The following is a 20,380-nucleotide window of genomic DNA, read 5'->3' as shown; positions in this document are numbered from 1 at the left end:
TATTATGAGAAACTTTTTTAAAGTCTTTTTTAAGACCCAGAAGGAAAAGCAGTTAGAAATAGAGCCAAATAGCTAATGCGCCCTTTGTACCTAACAAGGTAGTGCCATCTGTCAAACCCAGGCTTCAAAAAATTACAGAGGAAAACAATTTTAAATGGTCAACAAAAGAAAAAAGCGCATTTCTTATTTGAATATCGTACTTACAAGGTACAAAAAATAAATATAGGTGGAAATTTTTAAAGAAAAGTATTTTTAAGCTGTTTGACTATTTTGTAATACTCGTAAATTCTGCATGTTGAAATTGCGGTCCTTAGAATAATTCAATAAAACTAACTTTAATTTCCTAAAGTCAAGATTGCAAGAAATTACCTAAGTAGTGAAGAGTTCATTTGCAAGAACTGGAAAGGTTTTAGAAAGGAATGAAATGTCATTTCACATCTGGTTAAATAACAAAGACTGTATTTCATTCTTAAGATACCACAGTAATGATTGTTTTAAATAAGATGCCCAGCATGTTACAGTACTGTATTAAACAATAATAGTGATAAAATTTTTAAGTTAATTGCATATTAACAAGTTAAATTTAAAATGGCAATTAGCAGAAACTTGGAAACATTTGTCTTGTTTAAATCACATAATAACCTTTAAATATCATGAAGCAGCCACTACATAAAAAGGCAATCAAAATATAAAAGAGGCATATAATATTTTTAAATGTTTACATGTAATACAAAAAAAATGGTTAAAGGGAGAGAACATAAGGAAGATGTATAACTAAGATAATAAATCACAAAGATAGCTTGAAAGAAATAGTTAACATTTTATAAAATGACTATGAAATAGTCATTTAAATATTGCTGATGGCTATTTTTTTAAAATTTCTTCCCAGAGAAAAAGATATCTGTTTATCTTTTTTTCTTACTCTTTAATTGTTTAATTTGTATTCAGGTTTTTTAATTCTTTCTCTCTTCCCCACCCACCCCCGCCACCCCATACCAGCCTACAGTTCCCATTGTTAGATTTCTGTTTTTTAGGTTACTTATTTTCACAGGTAAAAGGAGGAACTCTACTGATGTAATATAACAGTTCTCTCACATGCAGAAGAAAGGTAATACCTTAGGAAAAGTCTGCTTTATTTTAAACTAACAACTGTGATATCAGTTAATTTAAAGTAATAATTACCAATGTGTCCCACTTGTTTTCATTCACATTAGAAGCTTGTTGGAAAAGTGATGAGCTGATCAGGAGTTGGATCTGGTTAGACTCAAGGATATTTTATATTATATTATATTATATTATATTATATTATATTATTTGAGATGGAGTCTCGCTTTGTCACCTAGTGCAGTGGCACGATCTCGGCTCACGGCAACCTCCACCTCCCGGGTTCAAGCAATTCTCTTGCCTCAGCCTCCTGAGTAGCTGGGACTACAGGCATGTGACACCATGCCCTGTTAACTTTTTTTTTTTTTTTTTTTTTTTTTTTTTTTCAGTAGAGACGGGTTTCACCATGTTAGCTAGGGTGGTCTTGATCTCCTGACCTCGTGATCTGCCTGCCTCAGCTCTCCAAAGTGCTGGCATTACAGGCATGAGGATTATTTCTTAACAATATTTATTAAGTATATATAATGGATCTGGTTTAGCGCTGAGCAATGAGAATAACAAAAAGCAAACAACACATCGTGCCTCCTTTCAAGGGAATCAACATCTACTGGCAGAGTTTTACTTGTAAGAAGTTTATTATCATACCATGTGGAAACATATAAGTAGCAATCAAATTCTTAGGTTTAAAAAAAAAATCCCAGCCAGGCGCGGTGGCTCAAGCCTGTAATCCCATCACTTTGGGAGGCCTAGGCGGGTGGATCACGAGGTCAAGAGATCGAGAGCATCCTGGTCGACACGGTGAAACCCCATGTCTACTAAAAAAAAATACAAAAAATTAGCTGGGCATGGTGGCGCGTGCCTGTAATCCCAGCTACTCAGGACGCTGAGGCAGGAGAATTGCTTGAACCCAGAAGGCTGAGGTTGCGGTGAGCCGAGATCGCCGCATTGCACTTCAGCCTGGGTAACAAGAGCTAAACTCCGCCTCAAAAAAAAAAAAAAAATATATATATATATATATATATATATCCCGAGGTTATTTTACCCATAAGCATTTAAACAGCTTGCTTCACATCTTTAAAACAAAACAAAATGAAACAAAAACACTCCTTGGATCCTACTTAACATTCCAACTACCTTTTTATACCTTTCCTCCTTTATCCAAACTTCCTAAATGTTGCCTAAACTTGCTTCCACCGTTATCTCACCTCCCTCTTAGTCCTAAACCTAAATTCTATTCATCCAACATTACTCAAGTGATCCATATGTGGCAAATCCCATGGACCTAATTTCAGCACTCATCCTGCTACCCTTCAGCAACATTTGGCACTCCTGGACAGACTTACAGACTTGAAGCAGAGAAGACTCGGTTTCCTCTGCCTTCGCTCTCTAGTGTATTTCATTCACTGTCTCTTTTGCAAATGCCTTCTACCAACGGTTAAATGTGAGTGTTTCCTACACTCCACTTTCTTTCTGGGTGTGCCATCCCCCATAGCATCAATTGCATTAATATTCTAACCACTTTCAAATTTGTATCAGGAGTCTGGACCTCAGTTCTTCAAATTGGATCTATTTATAGTATTTATAAACACTTCAACTTTTATACCAAAATTCAAAATTCCTTCAGTATAACATATCCATAACTGCAGTCATACAATCTTTCCCCCAAGACAACCATTACTCCTTCCCAATTCTCTTTAGAAAACTGCACAATAATCACCCAGTAGCTATGACAGAAACCTGAGACTCACCCTTCTCAGCTCTTCCTAGCTTCAGCACCACTCATATCAAGTCCATTACCAAATTATCTATGAAAGGAATTCATTTCCCTGTGTCTCCACTACCATCACCTTAGTTCAAGCATCCACAGTCTCTTTCCTGGATTTCATTAATAACTCTCAGCCTGTCTCCATACTTCTCAATAGATTCCTCTTGCTGCAAGCATAGCAATCATTCTTGAAGCAGTTTACCTGCACCACTTTTGTGCTTAAAGCCTTTTGGTGACTTTCTGTGACTGTAAAGATATCAAGAGAAGCTTGCTTTTGTGGTATTTCTGAAGTATAATAAATAGGATTTGATATATGGAGTGCAAAAGAGAGAACTCTAAGATGTTGGATAATATCATTTTAAAAGACCACATTTACAGGAGAAGAGAATTTGAGTTCAATATCATACCTGCTGAGTAGAACACATAAGAGATATTGCAGATCAGTCACCATGGGAAAGGTGGAAGCTAGATGTAGATAGATGTTGTAGACATGACTCAAATTCCCAGGAAATAATTGTACAACAAAAAAATAAGAACCAAGAATGGACCCTGAGGAATACTCACACTGAAGAAGTAGGGGTGACAGAAGATGGAAAGTAAAGGAGACTGAGAACAACAGAGAAAAGAGAAAACCAAAAAATATACTTGAACCCTAGAATGAGGTAAAACTGTGCATTGATTATACACTGAGCTCACTTCTAAATGTCGTTTTCAAAAAAATGAACAATGGCAAAAAAAAAATTCCTAGTAGAGTTGATCCTTGAACACCACAGGTTTGAACTATGTGGGTCCACTTATATGCAGATTTTCTTCTGCCTCTGCTACCCCTGAGACAACCAGACCAATCCCTCCTCTACCTCCTCAGCCTACTCAACATGAACACTATGACAGTGAAGACCTTTATGATAATCCACTTCCACTTAATGAATAGTAAAATATCTTCTCTTCCTTATAATTTTCTTAATAACATTTTCCTTTTTCTACCTTGCTTTATTGCATGAATACAGTATATAATAAATATATAAAATGTGTGCTAATGGTTTATGCTATTGGTAAGGCTTCCAGTCAACAGTAGGCAATTGGTAGTTACATTTTGGGGGTGTCAAAAGTTATACATGGATTTTCAAGTGCTCAAGGTATCAGTGCCCCTATTCTCCACTGTATTCAAAATTCAGCTATAATATTGATCCATGCGAGGCCTTTTCTTATTTCCTTCTTACTCATATCCACGATTTTGATAGGTGACCATTCTAATGTGCTTAGTGAATCCTTTATGTTTTCTTGTAAAATGTGCTCTGATTAGTGGGCAAATGTTATTAAGTAGTACTGTATGATATATTTCATTATGTTCGTTTCTTTTTTACAGACGTCTTTTCAATATTCATTCATTGTGTCTCTGATTCATCGTTTCTAATTGCCATATGGCAAGCTACCATGATGTATAATCATCACACTGTATATTGTTTTAGTTAGTCCAAGTCACCATAACAAAGTACCATAGACTGGATGACTTTAGCAAAAAACATTGGTTTCTCACAGGTCTGGAAGCTGCAAGTCAGATTAGGGTGGTGGCATGGAAGGGTTAAGGTGAAGTCCTCGTTCATGTTGCAGACCTCCAACTTCTCGTGTTTTTATATGGTGGAAGGTGAGCAAGAAAGCTCTACAAAGTCCCTTTTATAAAGTCACTAGTACCCTCCTGACCTAATGATCTCACAAAAGCTCTACCTCCTAAAACCATTATATTGGTGGTTCACATTTTAAGATATAAATTTTGGAGGGACACAAATGTTCCGTCCATAGCCCCTCTCTACTCTCTCAATGATAGACAGCCAGGTTGCTCTGACCAACACTATTTCAATGACATTTCCATTAATAGATGTTCCCTTATGATCATACATAAGAATTTCTTTGGCTCATACATTCAGTGGCAGAATTGATAGGTCAAAATATATGCATATACTTAATTTCAGTAAAGATTGCCACATTGCTCTCTGAATGGCTGGCTCAGTCTACACTCCCTCCACAGGACATATGGGTTCTTGTATCCTCAAATATCAGTCAAGAGTTGACACATCTATCTTTCTAAATTATGGCTAGGCTAATTATTGAAAAGTGATATTTTAACTTGCATTTCTGATTGTTAATTATTGTGAGCATCTCCAAGTATTTGATTTTGTTTCATTTTATACAAATTTTCTATTCTAAATCTTTTATTTTTTGCTTAGTTTTTCTTATTGATTTGTTGGGTTTGTCAGTTTTAAATTTCAGATATATTCTCCCATTGCATAACTGTTGGAGAGATCTGTCCATGGTATCTGTATTAGGTTTCCAGAGCTATTATAACAAAATACCACAAACTGGGTGGACTGTAAAAAACAGAAATGTATTCTTTATAGCTTTGAAGGTTACAAATCTGAAATCAAGTTCTGACAGGCTCACACTTTCACCGAAGTTTTCAGGGGAAGATTCTTCCTTGCTTCTTCAAGATTCTGGTGGCTTCTGATGTTCCTTGGCTTGAGGCAGTGTAAGTTCAATCTCTGCCACCACCTTCCCAAGCCTTCTTCTGTGTTTCTCTGTATATCTGTGTGTTCACATGGCCTGTGTACAAGGGCACCATTCACTGGATTTAGACCCATTCTAACCCAGTATAGCCTCATCTTAACTAATTACATCTGCCAAGACTCTATTTCCAAATAATGTCATATTCTCAGGTTCTGGGTGGACATAAATTTGGGGAGAAAAGGGAGGATGCTATTCAACCTCATAAAATGTCCTTCTTTAAATAACTGAATTTTTTCATAAATTACATTCTTCTAAGGGGAGGACTCCAGCCTAACTGTTCATTAAATCACACTTTGAGAACAAGATTTTATACCTATAAGTGTGTGGTATATAACTATTGGTTGTCTGGATGTAGCAGGAATTCTTGTAGCTTAACCTTCATTCAGTTAATCCCCATGGTTATAGAAATGTATCCAGGCCTTGATACATCACTCAGCTGGGGGCAATAAGACATTTCCTGAGGATATCTGGAAAAGAAACTTCTTCACTGTTCTTTTAGAACTCCTGGAAGAGGGTCTCCTTTCTCATTGGAAGTGACCCAGGAGACTCGCAGCCCCTGGAAGCTCCTGACAATCATTTTACTGTTGTGATAGAAGCCAGCTTGAGGACTAAACTAACACAAAGTTAGGAAAATCCATGAGCATTACAGATAAACTGATGCTAAGTCCTAAGTTTTAGATTTTTAGTTAAGTTGATAAAACTTTTCCTAGGTAAAAGAAGCAAGTCAGAGTTCCATCACTCTCTAGTTATATGGCACTAGGCAAGTTACTTAACCTCACTAAGCTTCCCTTTCCTCATCTGAAAATTGGATTTCTACAGTGTCTAGTTCATAGTGTCTTATGAGGACAAAGTAAGAAAATTAGTGCAAGGCACTTAATCCAGGATTGATCAATTTAAGTGTGAAGCAGTTGTAAGATAATATTTATTGCTATTAGTATTATTTGCATCAGTGACATTATTATGAGATTATAGCAAACCCAGGATGCACTCTCAAATCAAAAGATGAGGCTTCTGAACTGTTCAGAACGAAAACTGTAGGCAGCATACCTTAAGAGGTTCACCATAGGTCAAGGTTCTGGTTCAGCAACATTTTGGTTTTCTTTGTTGTTGTTCTTTTTCAGTGCAATTGATGACTAATTCACAATAACCAAAAGTCATAAAATACTGATAAACTTGAGTAGAAAGCTATTTGTCAATACTTGTGATGATAACAGCCAAATGATCCTTTTCATCTGATCAGAATCTTTTATCTCCTATCAGAAAATGTATGTGGAATGACAATTACTTTAAGCAGGTTATTTGGTGAACCCTGAATCAGACAAAATAGAGTTATCTGGGAGATTTTTACTGGAATTTCTTAAGCTCTGATAGCCTAATGTACCCATCTCCATCATGGGGTAAAATCAAGGAAGCCACCAGATTCACCATACTGTCTGTTTAGGACCCATACCTCTGCATGTGACAGGGACAAGAAGAAATATTTGTATACTCCAAGATTCAAATTTTCTTACACTCCATGTAAGAACAATGCTCTATTTAACACAGCCTTATATAATTATATAGCACAAGCAATTTTGGTACTGCCTTCTTCATTGTGTCCCAGTCCAAGAAAGAATCCGAGATAGTATCAGATTGTTCTAGTCTACTAAGCAATACACTTAAAAATTATTCTCTTGTACAAAGATTATATCTTTACCATTTTTCTGTCTTTATTATCAGACACTAATTTTTATCTCCAAATTCAGAGGTGAATTCCATGATGGCCCTACATGCTATCTGCAATGTTCTTTACTCCAGATCACTTTTTCTGTTTTAGTATCCATCATCTTTGTAGATACTAAGGAAAACATCAGCTTTCAAAAATCACACACCCACACAATGTTATTGACTATGTGAAGGCAGCATGCCTTGGGAATTAGCAAATGGCCCAGTCAGAGCTGAACTCAAAGAGGAAAACTTCCACAGTTCTGTAAGACTATAATTTCTTCTATATCCCCTTCGAACTTTGCTCATTCCCACCACCATTAGCATTCTCATGAGAAGAGAGCCCAAGAAAAAGGTTTCTGATAGCATCTTATTCTGGAACATTTTTCCTTTGTTTTCTAAATTAAAAGCTCTAATGCATTCAGCATTGGCTTATGACGACTCTGCTAGCTCAACTCTATATATCAGTGAGGAAAGGTCTCCATAAGAAAAGTCTTTAAAAATTTGTCTAAAGCACTGGTTCTCAAACTCCAGATCATAGATCACTGCATTAGAGTTTACAGCATACTTGTTAACATCACAGTTATTTCTTTACTTGGCAAACAGACAATTCCTATTTTGTGCAATAAGCCAGGCTAAACAGTTAAAGATACACTTGTGAAGATGGGAGGTTGAGGGGGCTGACCTAGGACACTCTTCATTGTTAATGAATCAGTTATTCAAGAACTAGATGTTTTTTGTCTAGAAAATCAAGTAAATTAAGATTTCTATGTTTGAAAACAATTGTTACAAAGCAATTAGTTTAGAAAATACAAGAATGAAAGAAATCAGAGAAGAACTATTACAGAAATTCTAGTCATCCATAGCTACTGTGCCTTGAGAAATAATGAAAGACACCTACCAGAGAAGTGATTATTGGACAGGGATTAAAAAAAAAAAAAAACCCTGTTCTTTCTCTGAATTCACTCTAATTTTATTTAAATAATAGTTCTCTTTATTCTTAAGTCTCTGTTGCATGAGGCCTCTGAAACTTTAACTAATATTTCTCAACATAAAATGTTATATCTAAAACTGGAAACCCTTCAAAATAAGCACACATTTGTTTCTTACCAACTTTTGTAAATGAGGTATATTCCAGTAGAATTCTAAAATAGGTTGATTATTTTTTTGACTTAAAAATAAAGACAACTGTTTATTTTGAAAGTAGGAATTTCCCCATGTCGGCAGTGTATTTTAACACAGAGGGTAAACATATAAGAGGTAAAATATTGGAAAAAGGAAAAAGCTGCCCCAAAGTGTTTGGGGGAAGAAAGTAAGCTAGCAACAGAGAAAACATTTATTTTTCTTTATGAGGAAATATCAAGAAGTGAAACAAGCAAGCAAACAAAAGAAAAAGGGAAAATAAAACACAACTGCACACCCAGAGGAGCAAGAGACAGGAAATCTATGTACCCGTAAATAAACACCTTGTCAGAGAATCTATACCCATCTAAAAAGACCAATTTGGGAAGTGGCAGCAAAATAGGGAAGGCTCAATCAAACCAGTTACTGAAAAAAAGAAAGCAACCTGTAAAAGAGATAGGAGGTATCTTCTTCGAAAAATGATTACACATCGAATCTACTGGCTTTCATGTTTCCAGGGAGTTTTGATTTTTAGAGCTTGAGATAAACTGACAAAAGGAAGTGCCTTTCTCTGTCCCCTTAGAGCTCTAATTCCCCTTCAGAGCAACCAGAAATCATCTTAGGCTATCTCTTCCAGCTCACCTGGCTGTCTTCATTTTCGGTCTAATCCTGTATTTTTTCCTTTCCTGGCCATTCTCTCCTGTTGAGAGCTGTGCTGTTCAGACTGAAAAGACAAGACAGAAGGAAAGAAGCACTGGGATGAAAAGTAGAGAGGACTCTATTGCTCTCCAAAGAGGCCCTCTAAATCCCTATCACAACAGTGGTCACCCTTTGTTCACTTGTCTCTGTGATGGTTAATTTTATATATCAACTTCACTGGGCTAAGGGATGCTCAGAAAACTAGGAGAACATTATTTCTGGATGTGTCTGTGAGGATGTTTCCAGAAGAGATTTCATTTAAATCGGTAGACTGAGTAAAGAAGACCCATCCCCACCAATGCAAGTGAGCATCTTCCAGTCCATTGAGGGCCAGGAGAGTGTGAGAAGTCCAAGTAAGGGCTTGAGCTGGGACAGTCATCTGCTCCTGACCATAGGCTTTCAGTTTTTGATTAAGAGTTACACTTGGCTCCTTTAGTTATCAGGCTTACAGACTTGAAATGAATCATACCACTGGCTTTCCCAGTTCTCTAGCTTGCAAACAGCATATCAAGGGATTTCTCAGCCTCCATATTCACATGTGCCCACTTTTTTTTTTTAAGTTGGAGTCTCACTCTGTCACCCAGACTGGGGGGCGTGGCTTGATCTTGGATCACTACAGCCTCCTCCCCCCAGGTTTCAGTGATTCTACTGCCTCAGCCTCCTGAGTAGCTAGGATGCCACAATGATGCCTGGACAATTTTTATATTTTTAATAAAGACAGGGTTTCATCATGTTGTCCAGGCTGATCTCAAACTCCTGACCTCAGGTGTTCCACTCATCTCAGTCTCTCAAAGTGCCAGGATTACAAACCTGAGCCACCACACCTGGCCGAGCCAACTCTTATAATAAATCTTCTTTTATATGTCTATGGATTGTCTATTGGTTCTCTGTCTCTGGAGAAACTTGACTAATACAGTCCATATCCCTTCTAAAAGCAGAGATCATTCTTTGTAGTTGTCCACTTTATCCTAAGTCTTGAATAGGGAAATTTCAAGTATTTTTACATTAAGAATTTTAAGAAAAGGTACTTTTAAAATCCTACCCAGTAGCCAAGCACCCCAAAGGATTTGTGCTATTTGACACTGTGCTCCCAGTGTCAAATCAGATCTCCTAGATCCAGTGGGAAGAATACCAAGTAAAGGAAAATATTTTCCTGCAATCTAACTATCTAGTACTTCAGAGTCTAAGAGCTGGGTAAGCACTACATCAACAAGTGCTTGTCCAGACCCTACCATGATATATTAAAATCCTGGGTGGCATAAAATACCTGTCACATAGGATCCAGATCCTGAAAACTTAACAACAAAGTAGAACAAGATGTAAACATTAGACAACTAATGAACCAGGCAGGATAATATATTCAATAATAATAGTTCAATTTAAGGGCTAAATAGTGTGGAATAATTAGCAAATATATATGCATATGATAAATTAAGTGCAATATATATAGAAAATAAATGCAAACTAAGTTAAAAAGAAGGGTAGAGGTTATTAGATATTAAATTTAGAAGATGATTATGGTGTTAAGAAAGGTTTAAGATAAAAGTTTGAGTGTTGTTATTAATACCAGAAGATTAAATAAAGAGCTAAAACAGTTTTTAATGAGGTAAACTTCATTCATATTTCTTACAGAATATTAACCTTCATAAGGGACTTTTTTAAATTATAAATCTAAATATATATAAATATATTAAATTAGTAAGAGATAAGTTGTTAAGCATAGTTTAGTCTTCTCTTTAAAATCTAACAAATTTTCCCTGTTTTTAAAATACTCTAAATTTGCTAAAAAGATTATCTAAACTAAAATATCTATTCCATCCTGAATAAAAATGCAATTCAAATTAAAATATATTTTTCTTGTTATCAGAAGAGAAGGCAGATATAATGAAAAAATTTGTAATTATCCATAATACTCAGACTCAGCCATTATTAAGAATTTGGAATATATGCTCTAGTCTAGTTTCTATACAATACTCATTTTATTAAAAAGGAATCATATGCGAAAAGGATTCCCCACTTAATAAATGGTGTTGGGAAAACTGGCTAGCTATGTACAAAAGCAGAAACTGGACCTTTTCCTGACATCTTACACTAAAACTAACTCCAGATGGATTAAGGATCTAAATATAAGACCTAACACCATAAAAACCCTAGAAGGAAACCTAGGCAAAACCATTCAGGACATAGGCATAGGCAAGGACTTCATGACTAAAACACCAAAAGCAATGGCAACAAAAGCCAAAATAGACAAATGGGATCTAATTAAACTCCAGAGCTTCTGTACAGCAAGAGAAACAATCATTAGCATGAACCAGCAACCAACAGAATGGGAAAAAATTTTTGCAATCTATCCATCTGACAAAGGCCTAATATCCGGAACCTACAAAGAACTAAAATATATTTACAAGAAAAAAACAAGCCCATTCAAAAGTGGGTGAAGGACATGAACAGCCATTTTTCAAAAGAAGACGTATATGAGGCCAAAAAACATAGGAAAAAAATGTGTATCATCATTGGTCATTTGAGAAATGCAGATCAAAACCACATTGAGATATCATCTCACGCCAGTTAGAATGACAATCATTAAAAAAATCGGGAGACAAAAGATACTGGAAAGGATATGGAGAAATAGGAACACTTTTACACTGTTGGTAGGAGTGTAAATTAGTTCAACCACTGTGGAAGACAAACCATCATTCTCAGCAAACTGACACAAGAACAGTAAATTAAACACCACATGTTCTCATTCATAGGTGGGTGTTGAACAATGAGAACACAGGGACACAGGGAAGGGAGATCACATACTGGGGTCTGTGGGGGGAGGATGGGGAGGGACCACAGTGGGTAGGGAGGTTGGGGAGGAATAACATGAGAAGAAATACCAGATATAGGTGAGGGGGGGATGGAGGCAGCAAACCACATTGCCATATATGTACCCATGCAACAATCCTGCATGTTCTGCACATGTACCTCAGAACCTGAAGTGTAATTTTATATTATATATATAAATCATGTTGCTTTTCCCTGTTTTTAAAATAAATTTATCATAAATATCCAAAAATATATACTTAAGACCCATAACATTTTAAGATTTTATGTTAAAACTTATTCACATAAAATTTTCATTCAAATATAATGCATTACAATGGGATTTTTTAAGATGTTCCACTTTTCCTCTTCATTTTCACTCCATAGTATACAAAATATATGGAGCTGGATTTTTTAAGTTATAAAATCAAAATCAGAATTCTATACCTCTAATAAATTGTTTAATATGCAAAAAAAAGAGAGATTTCAAACTCCTCCTCTTCCACCATCATCTGCTGCAGTGCAGAGACCAGGTGGTGTTGGAAGCGTGTGAGGCCAGGAGCCTGAGAGACCGGACAGACAAGTGGTCTTGACATCGGGATCCCTGGACCCCAAGTCTTCAGATCTTCAGGGGAGCCCACCAGCCTGACCAACATGGCCTTGGAAGACACTGCCAAGCTGCAAGAGACACTGGCCAAGACTCAGGTGGCTAGAGGACAGCTGAGTTTCAAGGGCAAGAGCCTCAAACTCGACTCCATGGAAGATGCTAAAGATGTGATTAAAAAGATTGAAGACTGACAAGTTGGAGGCTCTGCGTCTGGAAGGCAACACAGTGGTCATGGAAGCAGCCTGGGTTGTCACCAAGGTCTTAGAGAAGAAGTCGGAGTTGAAGTGCTGCCACTGGAGTGACATGTTCACAGGGAGGCTGCGGTCTGAGATCCCACCAGCCCTGATCTCACTAGAGGAAGGACTCATCACAGCGGGGGCCCAGCTGGTGGAAATGAACTTAAGCAACAATGCATTCGGGCCTGATGGCATGCAAGGCTTTGAGGCCCTACTCAAGAGCTCAGCCTGTTTCACCCTGCACGAACTCAAGCTCAACAACTGTGGCATGGGCTTTAGGGGCAGCAACATCCTGGCTGCAGCTCTGACCGAGTGTCAGCAGAAATACAGTGTCCAAAGCAAGCCTCTGGCCCTGAAGGTCTTTGTGGCTGGCAGAAACCGTCTGGAGAATGATGGCACCACTGCAATGACAGAAGCTTTTAGGGTCACTGGGACCCTGGAGGAGGTCCACATGCCACAGAATGGAATCAACCACCCTGGTGTCACTGCCCTGGCCCAAGCTTTCGTCGTCAACCCCGTGCTGCAGGTCATGAATCTGAACACCACCATCTTGACTGAGAAGGGCACTGTAGCCATGGCCGAGACCTTGAAGATCTTGCAGCAGGTAGAGGTGATCAATTTTGGAGACTGCCTGATGCGCTCCAAGGGTGCTGTTGCCATTGCAGATGCCATCCATGGTGGCCTGCCCAAGCAGAAGGAGCTGAACTTGTCATTCTGTGAAATCAAGAGGGATGCTGCTCTGGCTGTTGCTGAGGCCTTGGCAGACAAAGCTGAGCTGGAGAAGCTGGACCTGAATGGCAACACCCTGGGAGAAGGCTGTGAGCAGCTGCAGGAGGTGCTGGACAGCTTCAACATGGCCAAGGTGCTGGCATCCCTCACTGATGACGAGGACAAGGAAGGAGGAGAAGAGGAAGAAGAGGAAGAGAAGAGGAGGAGCAGGAGGAAGATAAGGAAGAGGAGGAAGAAAAGGAGGAGGAGGAAAAGGAAAAGCCTTAGCATCAAGTGCAGGGAGAGAAGTCAGCCATACCCTCACTGAAGAGTCTGGACCCTAACCTTGGGGAGCCAGCTCCCGTGCTGTCCTCCCCACCTCCTGTAGATGCCTCCACCTTCCTGGCCTTTCCATCTCCAAAGAAGTTGCTGAACCTGGGGCTCAAGAGCTCTGTCCTGACAGCCCAGCAGACTGACACATCTGACCCCGAAAAGGTGGTCTCTGCCTTCCTAAAGGTGTCATCTGTGTTCAAGGATGAAGCCACTGTGAGACGGCAGTGCAGGATGCAATAGATGCCCTGATGAAGAAGACCTTCAGTTCCTTGTCCTTCAACTCCAACACCTTCCTCACCGGGCTCCTCGTGCACATGGGTCTGCTCAAGAGTGAAGACAAGGTCAAGGCCATTGCCAACCTGTACGGCACCCTGATGGTACTGAACCACATGGTACAGCAGGGCTATTTCCCCAAGGTCCTTGCACCCCTGCTGCTGGCATTCATGACCAAGCCCAACAGCACCCTGGAATCCTGTTGCTTTGCCCACAACAATCTGCTGCAGATGCTATACAAGGTCTAGACTCAAAGCCTCTCCCATCCTTTGGCCTGGACCAGTGACCTGGGGAGGGAGTCAGATGAACTGAGGTATAGCCCACACCATCCCCTTGGACAGGACTCTGGCCAGAGGCAGGGCGGGTCTGCGTCCTGTGTGTCCTGTCAGTCCTCTGAGTATGTATGTGGGTGTGGTGTGTGTGCAGGTCTGTGCCTCCTGTCGGGATCTGGGTTTTAACCTCTGCCTGCTGGCCCAGCCCTGCTCTGCTGCTGGCAGTTGGCCCCCAGGGGAAAGGGCTGTGAGCTGCTCTGCCATCAAACTCACCACCACCTGAAAAAAAAAGGCGGGGGGGGGGAGGGCAGGCTTTCAAAATCCTCCTCCTCCACCATTATCCACCGCTGTGCAAAGAGCAGGTGGTGTTGGAAGTGCCGTGAGGCCAGGAGAGACTGGAGTCACGTGGGGTGCAGAGAAGCAATACCAACCTCAAGTACCAAATCAGAGAGTGGCCTGAGATGACTGAGGTCACTAAATCTGAGTTCAGCACTGGCACTGGCACTGTGAACCTATGTCCAGTTAGGCAAGTCACTGTCCACCTCAAGATCTATGGATGAGACATTAAATGACCTCTGAAGCTCAATCTAGCTAGAGCTCAGATACAAGATACTCTAAAAATGAGAATACGAGTTTAAACATGCAGTGTTAGTGGCTGGTACCCTCAAATTTCATTGGCCTTGGTTTGAAGACTGCTTCTATTCTACAGGTTGCTAGAAGGGTTGGGTCCATAATGAAATCTTTGCCAAAAAAAAAAAAAAAAAAAAAAAAAAAGGGCTCTCCTGGAGAATCTATTTTGGCTTTTAAAACAATGTCAGTCAAAACCACTATATTCCCCTATTTTTCATATGAATGACTTTTCCTAAGTACATGTGTGTCATATTTTAAATATGTTATTTTTAAATATAAACAAACACTGGTGATATCTGCCCATGTTTTCCATTTTAAATACATACAGACTACTCAGAAATGACATAATCATCAAAAAGTAAACTCCAAAAAACAATTATAAGGTTTTGCTTTCATAATCTGAGATCTAATTAAACAGATATTTACACTTAAAAAACATGTTATAATGTATTAGTAGATGCTAACAAACAAAAATCATCTTAGGTATTTAATTATAAATTGATGGTCTCAGATAATTGATCATTAACCCTGACCAATAGAACTTAGGTAATGGTGGAAATATCTAATATCTGTGGTATCCAAATACAGCTATATTGAGCATGTGAAATGTAGGTAATGCAAATGAAGGACTCATTTTTAAAAGTTACTTAATTTTAATTAATTTATGTTTAATTAGCCACAGGTGGCTAATGGCTATTTAAGCAAGATATACAGCAATCTTGCCGAATCACAGTCTACCCGCAGGACGCATAGGGCCAACAGAAGTTTGTAAACTTTCTTAAAACATTGTGAGGTAGGCCAGGCTCGGTGGCTCATGCCTATAATCCCAGCACTTTGGGAGGCCAAGGCGGTTGAATCACTAGGTCAAGAGATCGAGACCATCCTGGTCAACATGGTGAAACCCTGTCTCTACTATAAATACAAAAATTAGCTGGGCATGGCGGCACACACCTGTAGTCCCAGCTACTTGGGAGGCTGAGGCAGGAGAATTGCTTGAACCCAGGAGGCGGAGGTTGCGGTGAGCCGAGATCGCGCCATTGCACTCCAGCCTGGGTAACAAGAGCAAAACTCCATCTCAAAAAAAAAAAAAAAAAAAAACCATTATGAGGTGTAGGGGTGTGTGTGTGTGTTTTAGGTCATCAGCTATTGTTAATGTTAGCATATTTTATAACTGGTCCAAGACAATTCTTCCTACAATTGTGGTCCAGGGAAGCCAAAAGATTGGACACCAAAATGGATCACATATGGAACAGAAAATATAATAAAGTTCTATCTTTCCATAGAAAAACATTTCTAAAACATCTGGTGAACATTATACTTTTTCCCATAGGACAATATAAAATGATTGAGTTAATGATTTATCTGAAAAAAAACTTAGAAAAAGTTATTAAAATATTAATTAGGTTTAGCTCTAGACAAGAGTTTACACTTTAGAAATATATGAACTTAAGGACTTTTTTAAAATAACAAAACTATAGCTTGCCTAAAGAAATTTTACCAACGTAAAGAATACTCATTCTTTTCAGTCTCTGAGCATTTAAATTCAATTTATTTTCTTTTTTTCAAAGTATTTCTATCTGAATATTAACATAAATTAAAAAGTGATCAAGCAAGGTACTGAGGGTTTTAAATTCACTTATTCATAACATATTCATAATTAAATAGAATTAAGTATACTACTTGTGTTAAAACAACTATTTAAAAAATTAGGATTTAAACTTTTAAAAGTTGAAATTCTCATGATTTTAAAGCTATTATAAATAGTTGTTTGCATAGATCTTTTAAAATTATAGTTAATTGAAATATTTATTGACACTTACTTGGCAAATTTTAAAATTACATAAAAATATGCCAGTGCTAATACAATTAAGGATGGATGCAATGTACCTCACAACACAGAACAAGCTGGTTAACTGTCAAAATTTTTAAGAAAATAAACCACAAAAACTTACATGTATTTAATAGCTAATTAATTAGAGGAAAACTGACCGTTTTTACCCTAGAACCAAAAGCCAGCCTTCCAAAAGAAGTGAAAGTTGGTCCTAGAAGGTGAGGGATGGGAAATGGAGGGTGAAAGCACATTACAGAAGCTGGGAAGAGAGTTGGGTAGTTTTTCCCTGGTATTAGAGCCAGATGAAAATCTTTCTAGGTTTTAAACACTGAAAAAATTTAAATGTCCCTACCCACCCATTCATGTAATTCAAAATAAAACAACATGGTAAAACACAAACTTTACGGGTCTATTGAAATTATAATATTGATTATAAAATCCTGGAGAAGTTAACAAAGTTCAGATTTTTCTCACATTTTTGTGCTCTTGAAAACAGGCAGGTTGTGGGGGTGGGGGGGTCCAATGACTAACACCTGATGACCTACTTAGTACCAGATAAAGATAGAGGCAAAGTCCTATGCAAGAATGACTGAAATACACCCCTGATAAAGTGATCTAAGGAAGCCTGATACCAATCATAAAATATTGTGGTGGTGGAAGCTAAAAAAATGTTAATAGGTTCAAAATTTGGCACAGAGAACAACCTATTCTCACAAACCCTGCGAGTGAGCTTAAACAGAAAGTCTATTAAATGTGACCTGAATGCCAAGCTCCAACCCGATGTTTCCATCTGCTTAAGACCCAAGGAATCTTAATTTTATCTAGAGGGTAGAGGAGAAGAGTCTCATCCTGCTAAGACAAAGAGGAAGAGAACTCAAAAGAGAATACCCTTGATTTGGGAACACAAAGGAAGATAATATTTCTTACATACAGAGTTTGGAGGATCCCGCTTCCTGCTTTGACATGATGCTTGCCCAGTATCTTATAAGAACATCATCACATTATTCATAGAGCAAGGCTTTCCAGCAAGACGCTGAGTACACTTGGGACAGGACTACAGATAAGTTTTATTGCCATTATATCTGCTTGGTAATAAACATCTATATATGCAGCTCAAGTTGGTGTAAGATTTTCTTTCATTGTGACTTACCATCTAGAGTGAAGCTTCAGGGTGGAAATAGTTATGCACTACCATGGTATATAAACACCAGACGCTAGGATATTGACCAAAAAGTAGCCAGGCCTGGTGGCACACACCAGCAGTTCCAGTTGCTGAGGAGGCTGAGGTAGAGGGATTGCTTGAGGCCAGAAGTTGGAGGCTAAAGTTGTAGCCTCCAACAGTTGGAGGCTGTAATAAGCTACAATCACACCTGTGAATAGCCACTGCACCACAGCCCAAACAATATAGCAAGACCCCATCTATAATACAATAGCAAGATTCTGACATTCTCTTAATGAAGAAATTTGAGTGGCTCACATTTTTATTTATAATTTTAATTGTTATTAGTATAATAATTGCACTTACCCATATTTTAAACAGAAATAGAAAACACTTTTTTTTGGTAGGAGGAAGAGCATGAAGACAGTAAAAAGACACTAAAGGGGTATAGAGTTGTTACCTTGTCTCTATCTAAATTTTTATTGTGTGAAAGAAAAAGAAAGCCCTAAATATCTATTTTAAAAAACATCTATGGCAACTATTACAAAAAAACTTAAGATGGGGGAGAAATTAAAATCCAATGCAGTAGAAGCAAGACTGCTAACCCTACTGAGACATTATCAGCTGAGCTTAACTATTTTAAGAGTAAGAACAGAAAAAAAGTGCTTTCATGTTTAGTACCTAAGTATTTGTCAAATACAGTAAGAGAAAACAAGAAGTGGAGACAATCATGCTAAAAAAATCCCAAAGATAAATGGTTGGGAAATGGTAATTCTTCTTTTGGATCCTTCATCTAACTTATTGCCAGGGGAGTTTAACAATGTTGATATTCTAAAAGAGCCGTCTACTAAGAATATATAAATTAATAATGATAGATAGCAGATAGAAAGAAAGCACAGGGGAGGAAGTAAGTGTTTACATCTTGCACAAATTACAAAACATAAGGAGGAATATGTTCCCAAAGGACACAAAAGTTAGATTTGTTTGGCTAAACAGAATTTATACTATAGAAGTAGACATTGTTATATTAACAAAAAATAAAATTAGAACTCTAAAAGTGATTTCTCATAATACAAGACTTGAGTGATATTTAAGGCACTTTAGAGATCTCATTAAATGAAGGGAAGCCTAATAACTTTGTTGTTTATTTCCAGCCTGGCAATAGTATGTCTGTAGCTAACATATCCACTCTAATGACACAGAAAAAAAATCATTCTGGAAACGAAATACAGATTTAAGTGATTGGCTAGATTCAACCAATTGAATGAGTATATCATGAGGCATAAAACTCCACTAGTTACTATGGGCACCTCTTACTAAAAGGACTTGGGTAATCAATACATTAGAGAATACAGATATAGGACAATAATCACTAGACACCCTGAAATTGGTAGAAGAATGTTCATAGGTAACTAGCTTTACATTAGACATTCTACAACTAGGTCCACTTTAGCAATTAGCAACAACCTAATGAGAAAAGAGTTATGGAGAATTATATGCGAGTAAAAGGTCACAAAAGTTAAAAATAATGGTGAATAAAATGAAGCATTATGACTTCACCAGGAAACCAAATCTAAATTCCAACATTAAGCCACAAGGGGAAAACAAGTGGAGAGCAAGACTTGGAAACAGAGTTCCCCAAGGCAAAATAAATAAAACTAAAGATGGCATGAAATATTTCAACTTAAGAATGCTGTAGTCTCCTTAACACATGGAGTTGATAAAGTATTCTGAAATTCATATCCCAGATAAAATCTTATGACATACAGGGATTTGAGTAATCACTTAATCAAATGAGATTAATATCTAAAGCATCTTCTTATCAAATAAATAACTTCAAAATGTTTAAATGGCCAAGTTTCAGTCATAGCCATGAAAGAAGAACAAGCATTGGATTACCATGTCTCACTTTAAACAATTGGAAATATGTGAATCAATCCTTTTTAAAAATTGGACACCAGACATCCAAGGTCTGTCATTTTTTTTAGAGAAGGGACACAGATGAAATGGCTCCGTAATGCAGCATAGAACAGTATCCTGGGGAAAAAAAGCAATAGTCTTGCTGGGTAGGGAAAACAAATATCAGAGTTAATGGCTATTGAGGCATCAGAAACTTTTGAGGTACGAAACTGAGAAAGAAGAGTAAGCTATACAAAGAAGGATCTCCAGACAACTGCAGAGATCTTACTGAGATTTTGGTACAATATTAACTTGCATCTATACAGGGCAAGACTTCATGAGGCATGGTGGAGAAGAGTTACTGAGGACTTTGGAGGCCTCAGAGATCACACAGTGCTGAGAGATATTAATGCTCTGATTAACCAGAATGAGTGGCTTCACTGAACCTGCCACAGCATTCAGTTACAAGTCTAGAAAGTCCACACACTCAAAGTAGTATTACTTTGGCTCTGGAGTAAGTACTACTCTAGACCTAACCAAACACAAGCCTCAATAAGATAAAACTTATCAGCCAGTAAATTAACCAGCTTCTAGAACAAAATTCAACATTCTTTAATAAAGACTATGAAATACAAGCACTCTGCAATGTAACATCACAATATTCAGCA

At 37.9% G+C, this 20,380-nt stretch overlaps 1 protein-coding gene and 1 pseudogene across 4 annotated transcripts in view; one reads left to right on the top strand and one right to left on the bottom strand.

The window, feature by feature from the left end:
* LOC108588667 (uncharacterized) overlaps positions 1–20,380 on the bottom strand; it is a 708,321-nt gene that overhangs the window by 423,954 nt on the left and 263,987 nt on the right. The window lies entirely within an intron of this gene.
* Positions 12,419–14,169, top strand: LOC100403869 (ran GTPase-activating protein 1 pseudogene; annotated as a pseudogene).

The sequence above is a fragment of the Callithrix jacchus genome, chromosome 16 (genome assembly GCF_049354715.1).
Source record: "Callithrix jacchus isolate 240 chromosome 16, calJac240_pri, whole genome shotgun sequence".
NCBI classification, from domain to species: Eukaryota; Metazoa; Chordata; class Mammalia; order Primates; family Cebidae; genus Callithrix; species Callithrix jacchus.
Note: the sequence above shows the minus strand (reverse complement) of the source record. Positions and strands in the feature narration are given on the sequence as shown.